General features: G+C 37.4%; 1 long non-coding RNA gene across 1 annotated transcript in view; it reads right to left on the minus strand.

The window, feature by feature from the left end:
- Positions 1 to 1184: 1184 nt before the first annotated feature.
- Positions 1185 to 18720, minus strand: part of LOC140120633 (uncharacterized) — a 131870-nt gene continuing 114334 nt past the window's right edge. Inside the window, exons 2-3 of the long non-coding RNA XR_011853922.1 lie at positions 5456 to 5589; positions 1185 to 2178 (exon numbers count right to left, since the gene is read on the minus strand). This is a non-coding gene — a long non-coding RNA (uncharacterized lncRNA). The remainder of the gene's footprint in view (positions 2179 to 5455; positions 5590 to 18720) is intronic.

An 18720-nucleotide genomic window follows, 5' to 3' on the forward strand; every position in this document is an offset into this window, starting at 1 on the left:
AGACGTCAACTTGTTAGATTTACTTCTTCAAAGGCCTGACATCACTCAGGGGTCCCCCTTGAAAAAGTTCACCTCTCTGTAGGGGAGGGAAATTTTCTTGGATAACTTCAGAACACAGATTGGTATTTTTTTTGACAAAGATGTTAAGTTGTTTTTAATGGGATAAGGAAATTTGTTTTTATCACTTGTGGGAAATGAACTCACACAGGAAGATTTCTTTATGCTTGTTTCATGTTGAAGACATCCACTCCATAGATTAAACTGTAAAAGAAGTTTTAGACGCATTATTTTGAAAGTTACCCTTTTGCAAAGATAGTTTTGAAAGCATTTTATGTATTTTTTTATTTTTACTTTGAAGATTTTATACAAATATTCTATATAATAAAGGAACATTTACATATTAAGGAAGTCAAATGCCAGCAGAAAGAGAGAGTAATGATATACAAATTCATATTATATACAGGCGGTCCTTTACAGGCGACCCCTAGTTACAAACGGACCTCTGGATGTTGGTAATTTACTGTATTTTTAACATTTTTAAAATCCAATTGTCACAGAGACCAAAAAAAATTTGGCTGCAGTTACAATGATAAAGTATACGGTTCCGACTTACATACAAACAAAGGACAAACCTACAGAACCTCTTGTACGTAATACGGGGACTGCCTGTATACTCATTTAGTCACACAATATCTATGAAAGACTCCAGACAAAGGTGTTGCTTAAGTATATGTGTATATATTGTATATGTAGTTATATGACTTTGTACTATTTAGCAACCATTTAACCAGTTTTTTGCCTTATACAACTCACTTTTTATGTTGTTCTTCCCAGACTAGATTCTGATTATATGACAATCCCTCATTTTCAACACAGTATGGTGGAGCATACTGCTGGAGCCCAACATGGCTGCTTACATGCGCTGTGGCTGGTAAGAGGCGGCGCACCTGCCCCACATTGACTTAAATTCTGAGGTGGTTTTGACAGTGGCAATTAAATAGATAATACCCAAAATTTGTGCCAGCACCTATCACAAGTGATATTAGTTGCAGTGCCTAACCAGACCTGGACACAAACCTCAGATGGTTCTTGTCCAGATCAGGAGCCCAAAGTACGGACCATTAGATGTGTCAGAAAGTATAGTATGGGTTATAATTTAAAATACTGGTGTGAATTATTATAAACTCATGGCACTGCAGGAGGCCATGCCCCTCCCACCAAGCCCACACCCACTTTTCAGAAAATTGCAGTGAGGGGTGCAAATGTCAATATGGGCCCAAATGAACAAATATCTCCCAGTACGTTGAAGAATCTGTTGCAGGTTTCTGAGTGTGTTTTATTCTTTCTGCTTCATGTTGGGCTCTTAAAAAACATTTTCTCCAGCAAGTTTATTGCATGATCAGAATTAGGTTATAATATTACATAATAATATTATTTATGCAAATAATATTTAACATCGTAGGGGCACATTTATCTTTTTTCCTCCTATTCTTGCTTCGTTTTGCTTTTTTGACGTAAGTCATGTTTTGCCTATTTTGTAATTATTTTGTGCACCCCTCTAGGTAAGCCAGCATCCAGATGTTGTTGCATAATTCACTAAGAATTGCGTCAAAAATTCTAGCAAAAATACACCTGTCCTGCACCAGTCGTAGCCCACAACTTGTAGCTAGTCACTACAACTAGCGACAAAAAAGACACAACATCGGGAAAAAAGAATTATCACACTCCAAAATCACCTATGATAAAAGAGTGGAGCAGAAAAGCTCCAAATAAAAAAAATGGCTCACTGCTGCGGAGTGCAGATAAATGTGCCCCATAATCTTTTCTATCATCTAAAATACATTTGCATTGATAATAATCTTAATATGGTTTGACATTTTCAAACACCACTTACTAGGGGAAAGTACACGTTTCCGTAAGATAAATGACATGCGGTGTACAATGCAGTATATAACAAAGAGAGCTAATTTACTTTAAAGGGAATTCCTGCCGGTTGAGTAGGTACATGGGACCTATAGTCTCCATTTGTTTTGTTTCCACACAAAACTATGGAGAATAATACCAGATCTTTATTTGAGAAAGGTTTATAATTATACTTTTGAGACGTCTATGCAGTCATCCCAGGCCTGGGTTTTTTTTTCTGTAATGATTGTCTGATTGGATATCTTGCATCCACATCTGTGAAGATGAAAAAAGAATTAAACAATGATATTATTGCCCAATTACAAATGCATGAGACACAGGAGGTACAATATGTTCTACATCGACTTCATAGTATGGCAAGATGAAAGTGCACTGTTGCTTTTTTAAGGGGGGGGGGTTGCTAATTACAATGTTTGGGATTGGACTTTTTATTAAAACATTTGTAGAATAAATAAACTACTTTAATAGAAATAAAGGCCAAATAATCCCTGCAGGTCATAATGCATAGTATAGCAATATAATAGAAGTGTGTCATACTGATATACAACTCCAAAAACATACATTGAATACAAAAAGAAATATCAGCTATTTCTAAAAAGCCTTCACTCAAATCTGGAAATCTACCATCATAAATAAAAAATGGTAAACCAGGGACATTTACTCATAGATCCAGGCAGTGTGACTGTGGTAATTGTCTTATATTTGTTATCCATGGCCTCCTTCCTTCTAAAATCAAAATAAAATTATGTTAATGAGCGTGAAGGGCTATGGGTGTGTCACAGAAGTTGTCTGTTCTGCTTTCAGGTGTTGTTACATTGAGCAGCAGCACGTCTCAGTCTTACCTTTCCCCTGCACTTTCTGTGAGCACAAAGTGCCCCTGCACTTTCAGCAGTGAGCACAAAGTGGGAGGGGGAAAGTGCTCTGTGCAGCCTGTGCAGGTACAAAATGGAGGGGCTCTGACAACATGCCTATAGCCTTTCTAAAAGGGGATTTTAGAAAGAAGGAGGGCATGTATAACCAATATAAGAAGATTACCGCAGTCACACTGCCTGGATCTATGAGTAAGTGTCCCTGGTTTATCAGGATGGATTTTGATGGTAGATTATCTTTAAGAGATAACAGAAGGACAGTACAAGCCTAGATAAATGACCCCCATTATTTGTGGACATAAATTATAAACACAATCAACTTTATTGCAGATATTGATAGTCCTAGGTCATCAGATAAGTTGCACTAAACTAGCAATTGTTTTAGCTGGCACAGTCCATTTTAAAATATGGTAACTTTAAGGGCATTGCATATCACAGCAGGTAAAGAGCTTTGTAACTGCCAGCCACTAAACTCTTGTGATTTTTAGTTGTAGTTTAGCGATTGAACTTAGAACAAATCCCATGACAATTTCTGTTACAAGTTTTTAGTGTAGATTTCACCTTATGCAATGACAGCCATATACAGATACTTCACAGGTACAGTATACTGCTAGGTCACATATGGGCTATTCATTTGGCAACATTTTCAGTCCACCAACCTTTCAACTCGAATGAAAAATGAACTGTGTCTGAATATGAAACCAATGAGGAAACTGACAAGTATAAAATTTAAGAATAAGTAAATGAGTCAAGGACTGATCTGAGATGTACAACTTAGTTGTCTCAAGAATTCCGTCTAAAACACATTACAGAAACATTTAGGTAGCACTTCCCATTACGGTCTTCATTGTCTAAAATAGAGCTACATAATAATTCTGGTAGATCAATGCCATCCAGATTTTATCAATTCATTTTTTGGTGCAAGTTGTACTCAATCAATTGTGTTCAAAATACCCAAAAAGTTACTGTGCTGTGTGCCAACAATGGAGACAATATTAGCTTCATAGAGTGCAAGGCAAGATAATAATGTCCCATTGGCTACTAATTTCACAAAATAAGTAAAAGAACACATTTGGGAGACTTTCAACTAATTTAGTCATCTTCTAGAGCTTGGGGTCTATGTGACTATGAAAATTTTGGAATTGTTTATGACTTATGTTTCACATCCTCTCCCAAGTTGGTAAAATAAACAGTTCTATTGCAGTGATAACTAGTGATTGCATTATTAGATTCGGCTAACACTTAAAGGAAGTGTCACTGGCTGAATCTACTTCACACCCTGATGTGGGATCTGGCCTTATAATAGTTTTTCATGGTTTCCTTTTCCTAAAAATGATGTTTTAAAAATATCCTAATGAGCTGCATGTGCTACAGTGGGTGTCACCAGAGCCCCTCCAGGCTCCTGCTGCACAGGTAATAACACACACCCCAGAGCACTTTCAGTTCATTCTTTTCTTAGGTAAAGGAGACCATAGAAAAGGATTACAAGGCCAGATCCTGTATCAGGGTGCAAAGAGGATTCTGTCAGTGATACTGCCTTATAAGGTACACAGGAGATTTCCGTTAAAATCCGAAAGCCGATTAAAGGTATTAGAGATGTGCACCTATCAAGCTTACGCCATTCGCATCAGTAAACCCACCTGCTATAAGGCGATTCACATCTCATCCTCCGTACAAGGTTACTCAGTTAATATATTTATTGTATTTATTGACGATTAAAGAAACACACCCATTTCTTTTCACAATTCATGACATCCACCCGCAGTCACATTTCCATGTAAATTATAATTTGCAAGGTTTTCTCTTTGCAAATCACAGAGAATAAATTGTCAAAAGCAATAAAATAGAGCACTTTGCATGCAAATTCACGTTATACATGAAGAATATGGTGTCCAAGTAGAGGAGTCCATAAGATGTAGCAAAAAATATGAGATGAACCCAAATTGCCTAATTAATAATATAATGCCTGACTAAAATATCCATCAGATGGAACATCTCCTATACTGTACGAGCCTGATAATGAATGATAAGGTAAAGAAATGCATTATCTGCTCCTCATTTATATTCATAATTGTGCCGCTTCTCGATCTAGAACTGTCATACTTCTCTCATCACATTTTACCTCTTATTTCTTTCTCTTTTTTTTTGAGTGATTTTATATGAAACAAATATATGAGACATGAGTCACAACTGACTAAAGCTGGATTCACTGTAGGATGAGCAGTAATATATATTGATATTGTATATGTGTGTATGTGCGTGTTTGTACATGTGCATATGGACATGTAGAACCATTACATTACAACTTAGTTATGTTTATAATTACAATTTGATATGTAGTTTAGATACTGTAGAATAATATACAGATTTGTTAACTTCTATATAAATATTATAACATATATAACAGTATATTCTCTTTTAAAGGTAATTTAACGTTCACCAAGTTTTGGCACATGCCATATTGGTGTGAAACAAAAACCACATCAAACACAAGTCAGGTGGCATCTATGTCATTTTCGACTGATGTTGTGAATTTATTGGATTGTTCTCAGGTTAGATCACAGTCTTTCATTGGTGTGATGGTAACAAGAAATAACCCCAACATAAACAATTCCTCCGCCAAAAGCAAAGTCTATCAGACCCACTCACTGTTCATTCCTCACCTGTTTAGTAGAGTTCAAAGGAAATCCTTGAGAGCGTCGCTACTTGTCCTGCGGTGAGGGAGCATGGATTGGAGAGGAATTTAAAAATTTAAGAAGATCCGGTTTGTTTCCTCTGCATTTTTATAATCTGAATACTAAAAATAATAATGATACCGATTATGCCAATATTTCTATTATTCCACATTGACATATTCTACACAGGGAAGTAAAACAAACACACAGACCTAGGTCTAACATCACATCACTGTATTGTTTGTTAATTGGTTTTTAAGTTGAATTTGTATGCAGGTTGGAACAAGTGTATATATAGTAATTGTAACTCCAGAAAAAAAATTTCTCTCAGTGACAATTTTAGATTATGGATGGATTTTATGCTCTTATGGGAACAAGGATTATCAATAAAGTTTCATTACAGACACCTTACAGCTGATCACAGCCTGGCACTAATGAAAAGCATCTAGAGAGCTTTCCCAGAGGTCACAGTGTACAGAGAGGTCCACTGTAACTTGGGGTAATCTGTAAGTCGGGTGTCCTTAAATTGGGGATCCCCAATGCTTAAGATGTCAATGTATTCACTAAATGTGGGGGTGCTAACAAATAGAATTGTGAAGCCACAATCCAAAACTTTTAAATAAGTGCATCGTGTGCCAGCACCATATGTTATCCTAGCCCGATGGTCACGCCAGATATGCTAGGAGGCTCCAGCATCTTATTATATTGAGTGCACAATAGTGTAGGTAGACAATTGCCTGACATATAATTATGCTATAACTTCCATGGAACTATAGCAAAAGGCACATATAAGAGTAGGCTTGAATAGCATTTGGTTCAACTGTGCAAATGTTTCAGGCACTTGTTTGTGAGAGATATCATATTTCTCTCCAGACACCATTTTGTTCACCCAGCCGCCACCTTGTTTTAGCCAGGGGCCATGTTGTCCACTGTCAGTTATCTCATTATCCAAACACCATTTTGTTTAGTTAGTCTGCTTGTCCTTGACTTTTGTTTTAGATAGTTGTCTTTCAGCCTGTTTTCTTCTCCTTATCTTATTTTGGTCAATAAGGAGCCTTCTTCTCAGTACATTTTGTAGCTGGGATAGTATAAACATTCTGTTTCTCTGAGAACAAGGCCTCTGGAAGCAATGGTGCATAGTTCATCAACATTTTGGGGAAATGGCTTAAAGGGGAGGTTCTGGTATATTCAAGCTAACCTATAGCATTAAAGTATTTTATCACCTTTTCACGCCTTCTGCAAAGTTTTTCCTGTTTCTATATGCATGACAGGCTGTTTGAAATAAATGCAGTGATTTGAGTACAGCTTATGACTATATATTGTGTCATTCTCTGTGCCTCTATACCAGCGTTGGGATCAAAGATCTATAAATTTGGCAATCACCTTACAATTGTAGAAGGCTTTTGGAGGCCTAGATAAAAATCTCTAACATGTGAAAAAATGCTGCAAGTAAAAAGGCTTAAGTGTTGATTTGTGTCTATTTTTATCAATTCAGAAAATGTAAATTCAATGTCCAAAAGAGAAATGTAAATAAAATCAGTATTTGGTGTGACCACACCACTAATTCTTCAACATAGTTTTCAAGGAACTTGACAGGGAGGAATCTAAACATCTAAACATCTTGGACAACTCATCACAGATCTTGGAGGCTTGCTCTAGTCCATTTTTATCTGCATGTAATCCCAAACAGGTTCATTTATGTTTGAGATCAGGAATCTTTGGAGCCCCTATCATCACTTCGAGGATTCGGTGTTCTTCTAAACTACATATACAATTACCCCCATAGATGTTTATGATGCGCGGTCACAATGAGCACATGCTGTCTCACAGTACTGTGACTGAGCCGGGTTTTTCGACTTTCAATGGATAGGGGAGGGTCAGGAGTACTCACTCCTCCTCTCTCCTGCAACCGTCTGTATCCTCGCCTGGACTATGGCATGGGTGAACATACTTCATGTGCAAGGGGCTTTAGACATTCAATTTTATTAAACAACAAATGACAGCAGCACACACTCCAATAAAACTGACTTTAAAATTCCCCTCTGCTAATTTTGCCCCACAGTTCTGCTGCAGAATACATTCGGACACTTCCATTAACATTTTGTTGAGTTTATGTCACACCTGGCCAAAACAACTGCCTATTACCATGCATTCCCTTTTTTATACACAGCATATTTTGTAAAAAAAAATTAAGGCAGTAGTGGTGTTTGTTTATATTTTGTATATCATTTGTACAATTTCTGCTTCTCTTGTTTTTAGATTTAAGAATATAACTGACTGGACATGAAATCAAACTTTACATTACAGGTGGTCCCCTACTTTAGGACACCCGACTTACAGGCGACCCCTAGATAAAGACAGATCCCTCTGCCCACTGTGACCTCTGGTGAAGCTCTCTGAATGCTTTATTATAGTCCCAGCCTGCAATGATCAGCTGTAAGGTGTCTGTAATTAAACTTTATTGATAATCCTATTGATTGATACAGCAAAAAATTTGTCACTGGGGCAAAAAAATGTTTTTTGTCTGGACGTACAATTATTACAGTTTCGACTTACATACAAATTCAAGTTAAGAATAAACCTCCTGAACCTATCTTGTACGTAACCCGGGGACTGCCTGTATAGTAGGTTGATAGTAGTGTGTAGCGTAATGATATTTTTACCTCGGTGGACTGAATGAATGCATTTGGTGTATGCGCTTTCTCCATTTTTGGATTAGGATCTCTTTGCCATCGATATAAAAAAGAAAAAACTTAAATTTTAAAAACTTTTTTTTTTAAATTTCATTACAAAATCTGTGTTCTAAGGATTGAACCAATTAAAACTGCAACTGTTTTGTCCACTTTAAGATAACATCCAGCTGATGTCTATATCGAAGACACAAGTATGAATGTAGCCTCAGAACAGACAGCAAATTAATGTAGATGTAGAGGAACAGAAGGACCTATTCTAAAACCATAGGAACAGTGTTCTCTTCATATGTAACTCTTCAATGTAAGAAAATCTGTGTAATACAGCATGCAATGGAACATATCCCAAAATGTGTCCACTGCGTATCTGTGTAACATTTGTGAAATCAGAAAATTACATTATACAGGACTTGAAAGGTAACTGGTAATTTGAGGGGGGGCACACCAGAATCTACATACACTGTACAATAGTCTAGCAATATTATATACCACCACTTCATAATATAGATGTGAGTAATTTACTTACATTAGGGAATATGCATGCCCACTAGTACCTATGGGTACATATGGATCCATATGGTAAAAAGAATATGTAACTTTATTGAAGTTGTTTTTATGTTGAGTTTCTGGAGGGCAGCAACATTTCGAATTTCTAAATGAATACAAAAGGCTAGTTTACGGCAAGCAATGTTCAGGAGATTGAACTATGTGTGCTCCAATGTTCACTGGTCATCCTTGTAGCTGAAAAGATGACTCTAATTAGCTTCTTAAGCTGATGACCTTAATTATATCTTAACCTATAACCAGTTTGATGATAAATATGTGATCTTAAAATATCCCTTGTGAAGCACATGTTCTCAAGGCATCTTTTATCTCCCCCCTAATGATATCCACTATCTTATTAGTGATTGTATTTAAATCAGAAATGAGAAAGACATTACACCGCCGTGCCCTCCGCTGACAACCGGTTCATGAGCAATAATAAATGAAAATGATATATAACTAGAAAGTATAAGTAGCTAAATCACCTGTGCTGACTTCTACAGATAAGCCATGTTAAAAGCTAAAGCAATTTTCAGCTTCATGGACGCCACTGAGCCGTTTGCCCAGAGGCTTTATGGAGCCTTCATGTGCTGCCATTTGGTACCCCTGTAAAGCTCCATTCTACCACATTTTCTAGTAGAGAACAAAAAACAACCTATATAAAAACAAACACAATGGAAGGCCTTAAAAGGGACTTGTCAGGGCAATATGACCTAATAAACCTCTAAAAGTATGTCAAGCAGTTTAGTGTCCTTCAGAACATGTCACTTGACCCGATTTGGTAGCATTATCCATAAAACCAACCTTGAAGTGAGATGTAAAATTGGCTGTATAAAGTCATGGGGGCAGGTAGCTCAGCACTGAAGCCAAGCTATTCCTGTTAGTAAGTGGCTGTCCAGAAGTCTGGTGAGTAATGTCAATCACAGTAGAGGGGATGTTCTAAGTGGACAGAGCTTGACTTCAGTACTAAACCCTAGGCTGCCATGTTGCTTTTCTAGATGATGACACCAAACTGGACCATGAAAGAAACATGATGTGTAAGATGTTACTCTGCTTCACAAAATGCTGGTAATGCTTAACTAAGTCAATATCTGCTAACAGATTCCTTTCAACTTAATATTGTGGTGTTCCTTAAAGGAGCATTCCCCTTTAGTGCCGTTTCCAACAGGTATGGTAACACTACCAAAGCACCTCCTGTACATGTTTCCAATCTGGCAGTGTAGGTGTTGCATCTGTGTTAAAGTCATCCTCTGTCTGTGGTATGGAGATATGGAGGCATTGTTATGTCCTTGTGTCATTGAACACTGTAGTGTGAACATGGGTTTAGGTTTGCAGTTTGAATTGATTCACACCACACCTGTATCTTTCCAGAAGCTTGGCTCAGGTTCATTGATAGTTAACCCATTGTGACGGCTTCTCACACTATTCACATGTCTCATTTGGTCTCTATGTCATCTGAATCTCATCTCAATCTCAATGTACCCCGTGTTCTGGTAAAATCAATATTGAGACTGGATCTCTGATATTACAAGAGCCCTTCCCACCTTTATTCGGTTGCTGGATTGGGATTTTTTTCTGACTTTTGGCTTGTTGTTCAGACTATTCTACTGTCTTGTGATTTTGTGATACTGTCTTGTGATTTTGTACTGTGTTTGCCCTCTTTGTTGAGACAACTATTCTTGGTCAGTTTGAATTGTCATTTTGGCCAAGAAAAGGATTGTCAACCATTTGTAATTTACCACTTGGGTTTGCACTGCAATCAGGAAGGAAATTCTGAGTAGTGTGCTATTCCCAAACATAGGGCATCCATAATGTTTAAGCATAGTCTATATGGAAATCTTCTACATGCCTCTGGTATCAAATATACTTCTTACAGCAATCAAGTGTTGTAGGCAATAAGGTTTATTCTACAAGTGTAAGCACAATAAAAGAAAAATCTGCTTCAATAAAAGAAAAAAGTTCTGCACTATATTAGCGTTTGGGTGATGTTAAAACTATTTTTGGTTGCTATGTTGTAGTATCCTGGATATGGGTCGTTTATCCAAGGATTTATCCTGAATGCTAAATTTTGCATCTTTTTCTTAAGTAAGGGATCAATGAATTATAAGGAAGAGGGTAGAGGACCATATACGACACTCGCCCAACATATGATAGTGAGATGCTCTATCTACATTCAACATGATTTCAGGGAATTGTGAAGTATTTGAACAATTCATAGTTGGGTCATTTTAAGAATTCTAACCATAAAGTAATTTCTTGAGGGACATATTTTCTACTTTACAGATGATTAAGCAAATGTATCTGTAAGACATTCAAGCCATAACAAAACAATCCAGAATTTATGTGCTGTGAAATCAATCATAAACTGCTAATCAGCTCCATTAATTGCATTGATGTACATTGTAATTGATGACAAATGATATCCCATTTGCAATACATTCTGATATATATATATATATCCATATATATGAAAAAATACTAAAATCAAAAGAAATCTATACTCTAAAATTACATTGGATACAATAATTAAAAGTAAATGTCCTTCATAGAAAAACATAATTTTTAAAGCCCCTATAAAAGGATTTGCATATTTAAAAATATTGTAAAAGCAAATTTCTTACATGGCACGTGCCGCAGTTATCAAATGTATTAGACAACCTGCAGACACTCATAGGTGGAGCCCCCTAACTGCTGCTGAGCACATATATTTCTGTGCTCTTCACTACCACATCATTTCAAGTTAGAAAGTTCTTTTATAAAGTTTTGGATATAGACTACAGCATTAGTCTATATCAGTGGAGATTTTCTTTATACAGCCAAACTAACTGATTCACCACTGATTCCTGTGATAGCCAAGAAAGAGCTGACCTGGCAGATGGCACCTATGGCACCTCTTTTCCACCACTATGGTTATTGTCAAAGAGAAAGCTGATGTGTGGATCATGCATTGCTGGAATAGCAGAGAATGGCTGAAAGTTTTAGTGATTATCAATTTTTATTTTCTATCTATTCTATTCTATCTATTTTTTTAACCAGAAACCCCATTATAAGTAATTACCAATGGTTGTTATTTAAAGATGTATTGACAGGTGAATGGACTTATGTTAGGAAGACCACACTGTTTTGACCTTCAACTCCTATCACTATAGATTGGACTGGAGTGAGACATGGTCACCTAATGCCTAAGGCAAGGGTTTAGCATATGGCCCTGATATGTTTAATAGACAGTCATTCACCACATTGCATCAGATAGGTAAACACTGTGAGTGTGAGGTAATACTAGGCCTGCGGTTTATATGAAGGCCCCACTCCACCATATTTACTATATGCTCCGTTCAAAAACTGGCTGAGACTACATTTAAAACCTTATTCCCCAAACATATCCTCCGGCTCAGGTAGCATTGTCTCCACGTTCTATAGGTATTGAGTACTTGACTTGACATTTCACTAGGGACATAAAGATAAAAAGGAGAGGATAACCATATTTTATGGTCGTAATGCCCTTCTGTTGTCAATGGGAAGTAAGTAAGTTCTTTATACTGTTGCCTTTGGATGTATCGGATTTAATTCAATGGTAGCATGTACTCTATTTGTAGATGGACTCCATTTTTATTTTTTACCCTAGGTCCCCCTCAATTTCTACTAGACATACTCACCTACCACCAGAGAATTAGAAGATTGGAAATGACCCTGACATAAATCAAAACAGTCGCACAGGAATTAAAGGGGTTGTTTGGGATTGGTAAACAGGGTTGAATCCATTCTCTCCTTTCCTCTTTTCCAGCTTGCAGCTCCCATCACCACCAGTCTCTGTTTACAGAGGGTTCCAGTGTTTATGTCATGTTAATGACACATGACTACTGTAACCTATTCTTGGCCTCAGCCCTGTAGCCCCTTTATACATAGACCAGTGTTAACATGATCCTAGACAACACGTTTCCATTCCCCAATGTTGCACCAGTAGAGTACAAATCAATTCTTACACCAGCCTGTCTTCTGCTATCAACAACAAGGGTCAGGAATTGCTGCGATTTGATTTCATCGTAGCTGCACAAATCTATTCTTAGACTCCAGCTCAGAAAAAGAAACCTAGTCTCAGGAAGGTAAGATGTCTCTAACACAAGAGAAGACACCAACCTTATAAACGACACATAGAATGTTGGGACATATCCCTGGAGATATTGCTTAGGGGACTTAGAACTTTGATCTTCGGTGATAGAGTGTTTTGAATAAGCCATAACTAGAAATGAAGCTTTTAGAAAATGACATTTTATTTTTTCTCATTCTAAATAGAGTCAGTCCTCTGGTTATGTAAAAAAGAGAGGTTCTGGGGTTTGTACTTAAGATGAATTTGTATATAGGTCAAAACTGTATAATTTATAATTGTAGCTCCAGACAAAATTTTTTTGCCCCGGAGACAGTTGGAGTTTCAAATTTTTTTGCTGTAATAAGACCAAGGATTATCAATAAAGCTTCATTACAGACACCTTACAGCTGATCATTGCAGTCTGGGACTATAGTAAAGCATCCAGAGAGCTTCACCAGAGTCACAGTGGGCAGAGGGGTCCATCTTTAACTAGAGTCTGTCTGTAACTTGGGTGTTCTTAAGTAGGGGATCGCCTGTAGTAACAAAAACAGGGACCAGATTATTGCTTTGCGTAAGTGGCCTTCATGATGTTTATCTCGGTAGTTCACTAGTTTGAGATTATATTAGTTATTGTATATTACATTTACTATACAATGTTACTACCCATGCTTGCTGTAATGTTGCTAAACAATTGATCTTGTGTCTGAACTATACAATTTCCATCGGAATAATATGCCTTGGGTGAGTATTGTGAACATTTATCCTTTTCATATAAAAGAATTGCAGCATTTTTCTAATAAAACCAGCAGATGTCACTCTTTATTTAGCTCACGTTTACAATTACTAAAAGCTTTATCATAATATTTTATACCTTAAAGCGTCTTGAGAATATAATCCAATTTAAAATTAGCTTTGATTATGCAAAGTGAAGGTACGTCTAGACATAGTAGTCTGCCAACCCACGATCTCCAACCCCTCTCTAGATACCCTAACATTAAGAATGAAGACCCCACCTTTACTTTAACCTTTCTGTTTTTTCAATAAAATATTTGATTTGTGAATCCAACTGTAAATAGGTGTCAACAACATATACTTAAGTATTATTCAAGATTCTAGGAAATGTGACAGCTTCGAAGCAGCCACACCAAGTGATGAACTAATTGATGATATTGTAATTAAATCTGACATTTCAGTCATCAAATTGCAGCAATTATATGAAAACAAAGATCTAAATGTAAAGATTTGGCAAGATCAGATTGAGAATAAGTCGAAAGGTAAAATTGGGTGATGTAAATGTTATTCATTTACTAAAAAGATTATTGTGTTCCCAAAGCAGAATATTTCAAGCAAAGTGTAGCTAAAAATGTGAGCCAAAGAAAAAATGAGACTGCACTCCAAAGTTGATGTAAAAAATGATCAAGGCTTGAGAAAGGATCCTGAACAGGGTCTGAAACATTGCACTTGGGTAAATAAAGCACCCATCCGTTTTTTTCAGATCAACTTTGGAGTGCAGTCTCATTTTTCTTTGGAGTAAAGTTGTCCGGTGTTAAGGAGATCTCGGACGCCATCTTGCGTACTGTCAGCCATTTTAAATATAGCGGCCATCTTGAACCAAGAAAACCAAACAGCCGCCATTTTAGGTTTGGCCTGGGGGGGTTATGTTGCCCACTTAGAAGCTATATGGTTAAATGTCATGATTCAGCTATTTTTGTGTGTTTTCTGTTTCCCTTTCAGATTCTCCATGACATTTTACTGGAGACAATTGTTATGTGCTTTCTAAATATCTTATTTTGGTTAGCAAGAAGCGTTTGGTGCCATTCTCTGTACATTCCGTAGCTTTGATAATATAGACAGACCGTTTATCTGTGGAGAAGGTTCCTGAGAACACAGGGCACAATTTGTTAACTTTTTCATAGGAAACATTAGAGGGGCAGTTGTAGTGAATTTAAACTAAGCCTATAGCATCTAAGCACCTTATCTCCTTTTCTTCACGCGCTCTAAAGATTTCTCTGTTTTTATATACACGACAGGGATTTTGAAATAAACAGTGTGATTTGAGTGCCGCGGAAGTCCGTGTCTGTGTCTTGGGTTTGTTCTCTCCTCCTGGTACCGGGAGCCATGAAAGAATTAATTTGAAAGTCACCATGCAATTGGGGGTTTGAGCCCCAGATAAAAATCTCTAACACCTGGTGTATCAAGACCAGTTTTGCACCCACAAAGTTTTTTTGCTATTGCCATGGTGATGCTGGATTTCTAATTTTTTTTTTTAATGCAAGCCTCGATTTTATATTAAAGGGATTTTACAGGAATTCTGGAAAACTCTGAGGGGGCAGGGAGAGAGCAAAAATTAGCTTACTAACCCGGCTCTGACTCTAAGCTGCTGTGTCTGTGCAGGAAGTTCCGGAGAAGGGCACAGAATGTACCTTGGGAAAGCCTCCATTTGTGATACTATGGAAGTGGCGCTCCATGGTTTGAAGAAGGCACACATTATAGGCTTAAGTGGTCTTATGACCATGACCCTTCCGCTCCCCCCATGACATCTCAAACCAGTCCCCCTTTCAGCACAAGCACCAAAGACTAGAACTACTGTAGTGAAATGGAAAGTGGCAGGCAGAGCGGATGAGTACAATTTTTTTTTTCCAGCCCTGACCCAGCCCCCACTGGGTTAACCATAAATCCTCTTTAAAAGCCTGATTGGTGAGAGTCCAACAGCTGGCCCATGCACAAATCCATTGTTTAGGCTTGGCACAACATGGTTGTTGGAGGCCCAGGTGCCTTTACCACAGGCTCAGCTCCCAATAAAATAAAGTTTCTAACTGAAGCCCCTTTTGGTACCAAACTGATCAAATATTGGTTCTCTAACTACAAATTATTCTACAATATCTTTTCTTTTTTGTTTGCGGTTTAATTTGAAGGGGTATTGCAAGCATAAGAATGTTTGATACAAAAATCCATAATGCTATAAATAAATGAATATAACAAAACTTAATGTCATCAATTACAAAATGAAGTTGAAATAGTTGGATTTTACGATTCACAAAATGTTATGGTCTTTCTAAAGTAGGTGGAGTTATCACAAGATGGCCGCCACTGGAAACTACAAGTCCCATGATCCTTTAGTTCTTAGTAACTCCTCCTCCCTCTTACACTCTGCTCTCAGTGAGGATGTAAGAGACTTTCTTGCTCAGTTACAATTGTAATGATGTGTAACTGACATTACCTCATTGAGATGACGTCTCACCACAAGACTGGCCATACTGGAAGTACTGCAACCAACCGACTACAGCCAAACATATACAACATAATTTTAAATAACAACTAATTACATATTAGCTTAGACTTTAAGGACCCATTTGTATATAAATGATGCTTATTCCTGGAATACCCCTTAAATTTACCAATTGATGGTGAGTTTCTGTACAGTGGGATACTGTCCAATCATTGTGGCAGTGTGACTCTGTGTGCAACCCAACTGGTAATGCCCACTTGTCTAATTATTCTAAATCTAAATAAGGAATTACAGAAGAATGACACAGAGTCGTAAGAAAATACATTAATGAATTACTTAGAGATCGACTGTGTCAGGAGAGCTGAATGGACCTCTTTAACCACAAAAATCTGTTAAAATCGAAATAAATTTTAGATAGTTAAATGGACAAGACAAGAACTGATTAAACAATAGCAGGGAATTCTGGGTGATTCCAGCCCTGAAATCAGAAGATCTTTGTATGTTGGTGTTACAGTGCAATAATATATAACATTTTTTTAAATAACAAACTGATTATTTTGGAAACGAATGCACCTGTGTATTTATAAATGTGGGCCACCATGCCTATACTACACCTATGCTTTAACTACACAGTATGCAACTAAAGATAATTGTAAATCATTGCTCTTAAAATAAGAAAAAAAGAATATACATTTCAAATAGAATGTAAAACTTTCCCTACTTTCCTATGCTGTGGAGAAATCCAGGAAACCTGGTAAGTCATCGGTTACCTAACATGTGCAATAAATTTTACATGTAGTTATCAACATGCAGCAAAGTGATGACTAGAGCAATTTCAGGTATTGTATTGGTAAACTACCGGCTTGTCTAGCAGCTCATAAACACACCGCATGTTGTAAACCAGGCAGATAAACACTAGAACAGTTATAGGGCATTGACTTTCCTACAGTTAGAGAGTTGGAAGATGAAAGACATTCTTTGCATTGTGTTGATGTGTATACTGCAGTCTGTTGCCACATAAGTTCTATATATTGCTGAGGATATATTTTAAAGAACCTGTCTGGGATTTTGTCTTCCCCATTCTATCCCTAGCATGTCTACCATGAAGTAATGCCCTTTCCTATGGTGCTCATCACTAAAAAATTGTTGTTACTGAAAAGTCAAATTAGTAGCCTTAAACTCTGCATATGCAAAGGTACCTTAATTAGTCGCACGGATTAGGAGAAGCTTCATCTAGTACTGCAATCACTCTGATGTACAGGGGCGTAACTACAGTGGTAGTAACCATACCAGCCACTATGGGGCCTGCAGTGTCATGGGGGCCCATCACCACCCTGACAGGATGGAGGATGTGCACCATTATGTACATATTGCATACTGTACAGCATAATATGTGTATAACATATATATGTATCTGTGATGTACATCTTCTGTATGTGTTTATGGTGTACAGGGCAAGTGCCAGCACTGGGCATACCCGGGCAAGGGCCCAGAGCTCCTGGGGGGGCCACCATAAGGCTGTACATAAGGAATCCATGGGGGTGAGGGAGGCTTTTTATAAAAATAAGAGCACTGTTTGGTATGATAAACTAGGGAATACTCAGACTCCCAGTCTCCCAGGGGCCTATTCTAACCTGAAACCAACCATGATGGTGTCTTTATACTGTATATATACTGCATGTGTGTATATATGCAGTATGTCCGTATATGGCACTGTATGTGTGTGTGTGTGTGTATGTATCTCAGTGTAATATGTATATTTGTAAACAGGAAGTGGGCTCCATTCAGATATTTGTGATCTCTCCTAGGTACTCCCCTGCTGATTTAGCTTGATGCCGTCCTTCACTTTCAAACATCTTATAGGATTAAGAAATGGTAAATTTGCACATTCCAATGTCCAATGTCTGTTAGATCTTATTGTTTCTATAGCTTTCACTAAAATGGTTGTAAAGGGCTGTGAGTTATTTACTCAACCTGCATCTAGATGTAGAGGTCTCTGCCTCCCTCCCAGGTGGTCTGGGGTTGGGAGACCTTGTTTACCACCTCTATTAGACCTACATGTATCAGGAGTTTGTGATTTATCCTGTACATACAACAGATATTTCATAAGGTATTCTTTGTGTGGTTCGAGTATTGTTATGTAAAGATTTTTGTCAGAGAAGTTGTAGGAGATGTTTTCCATGAGGTGTTTTATTTTATTTTTATTTTATACATACACAATGTATGGTTTTTAGAACGTCATAACAATGGCAGCACTGGAGCTCAGAAGGAAAGAATGGCAATGGATTGCAGCTTTCCATAAGAACAAAAACTAACTGTTGGGGTTGCAAAAATTTCCAGGACTATAAACACATCTTCAGTACAACGGCAAAAAGGCACTGAAATGCAAACTATAGTACAAAGTACTATACAGGATATACACATCATATACAAATATATAACAGAAATACACATACAGCATATACACACACATACATTTATACACTCATACACACACTTGTATATACTCACTATACTCAGGCAGTGGCTTCTTATCCCGAGTGGGAGGCCACAGATATGATTTCATGCAGCAGTAGCAGTTGCTGTAGAGCATATTAGGGAAGTGGTCAGCAGCAAGTAGACATACGAGGCCCCCTGATTCTGCAGGACCCTTGGAAGCTTCTATTGCTGTTACCCTGGTAGTTAGACCCCTGATTATAGCCAT

Source organism: Engystomops pustulosus, chromosome 3 (assembly GCF_040894005.1).
Source record: "Engystomops pustulosus chromosome 3, aEngPut4.maternal, whole genome shotgun sequence".
NCBI classification, from domain to species: Eukaryota; Metazoa; Chordata; class Amphibia; order Anura; family Leptodactylidae; genus Engystomops; species Engystomops pustulosus.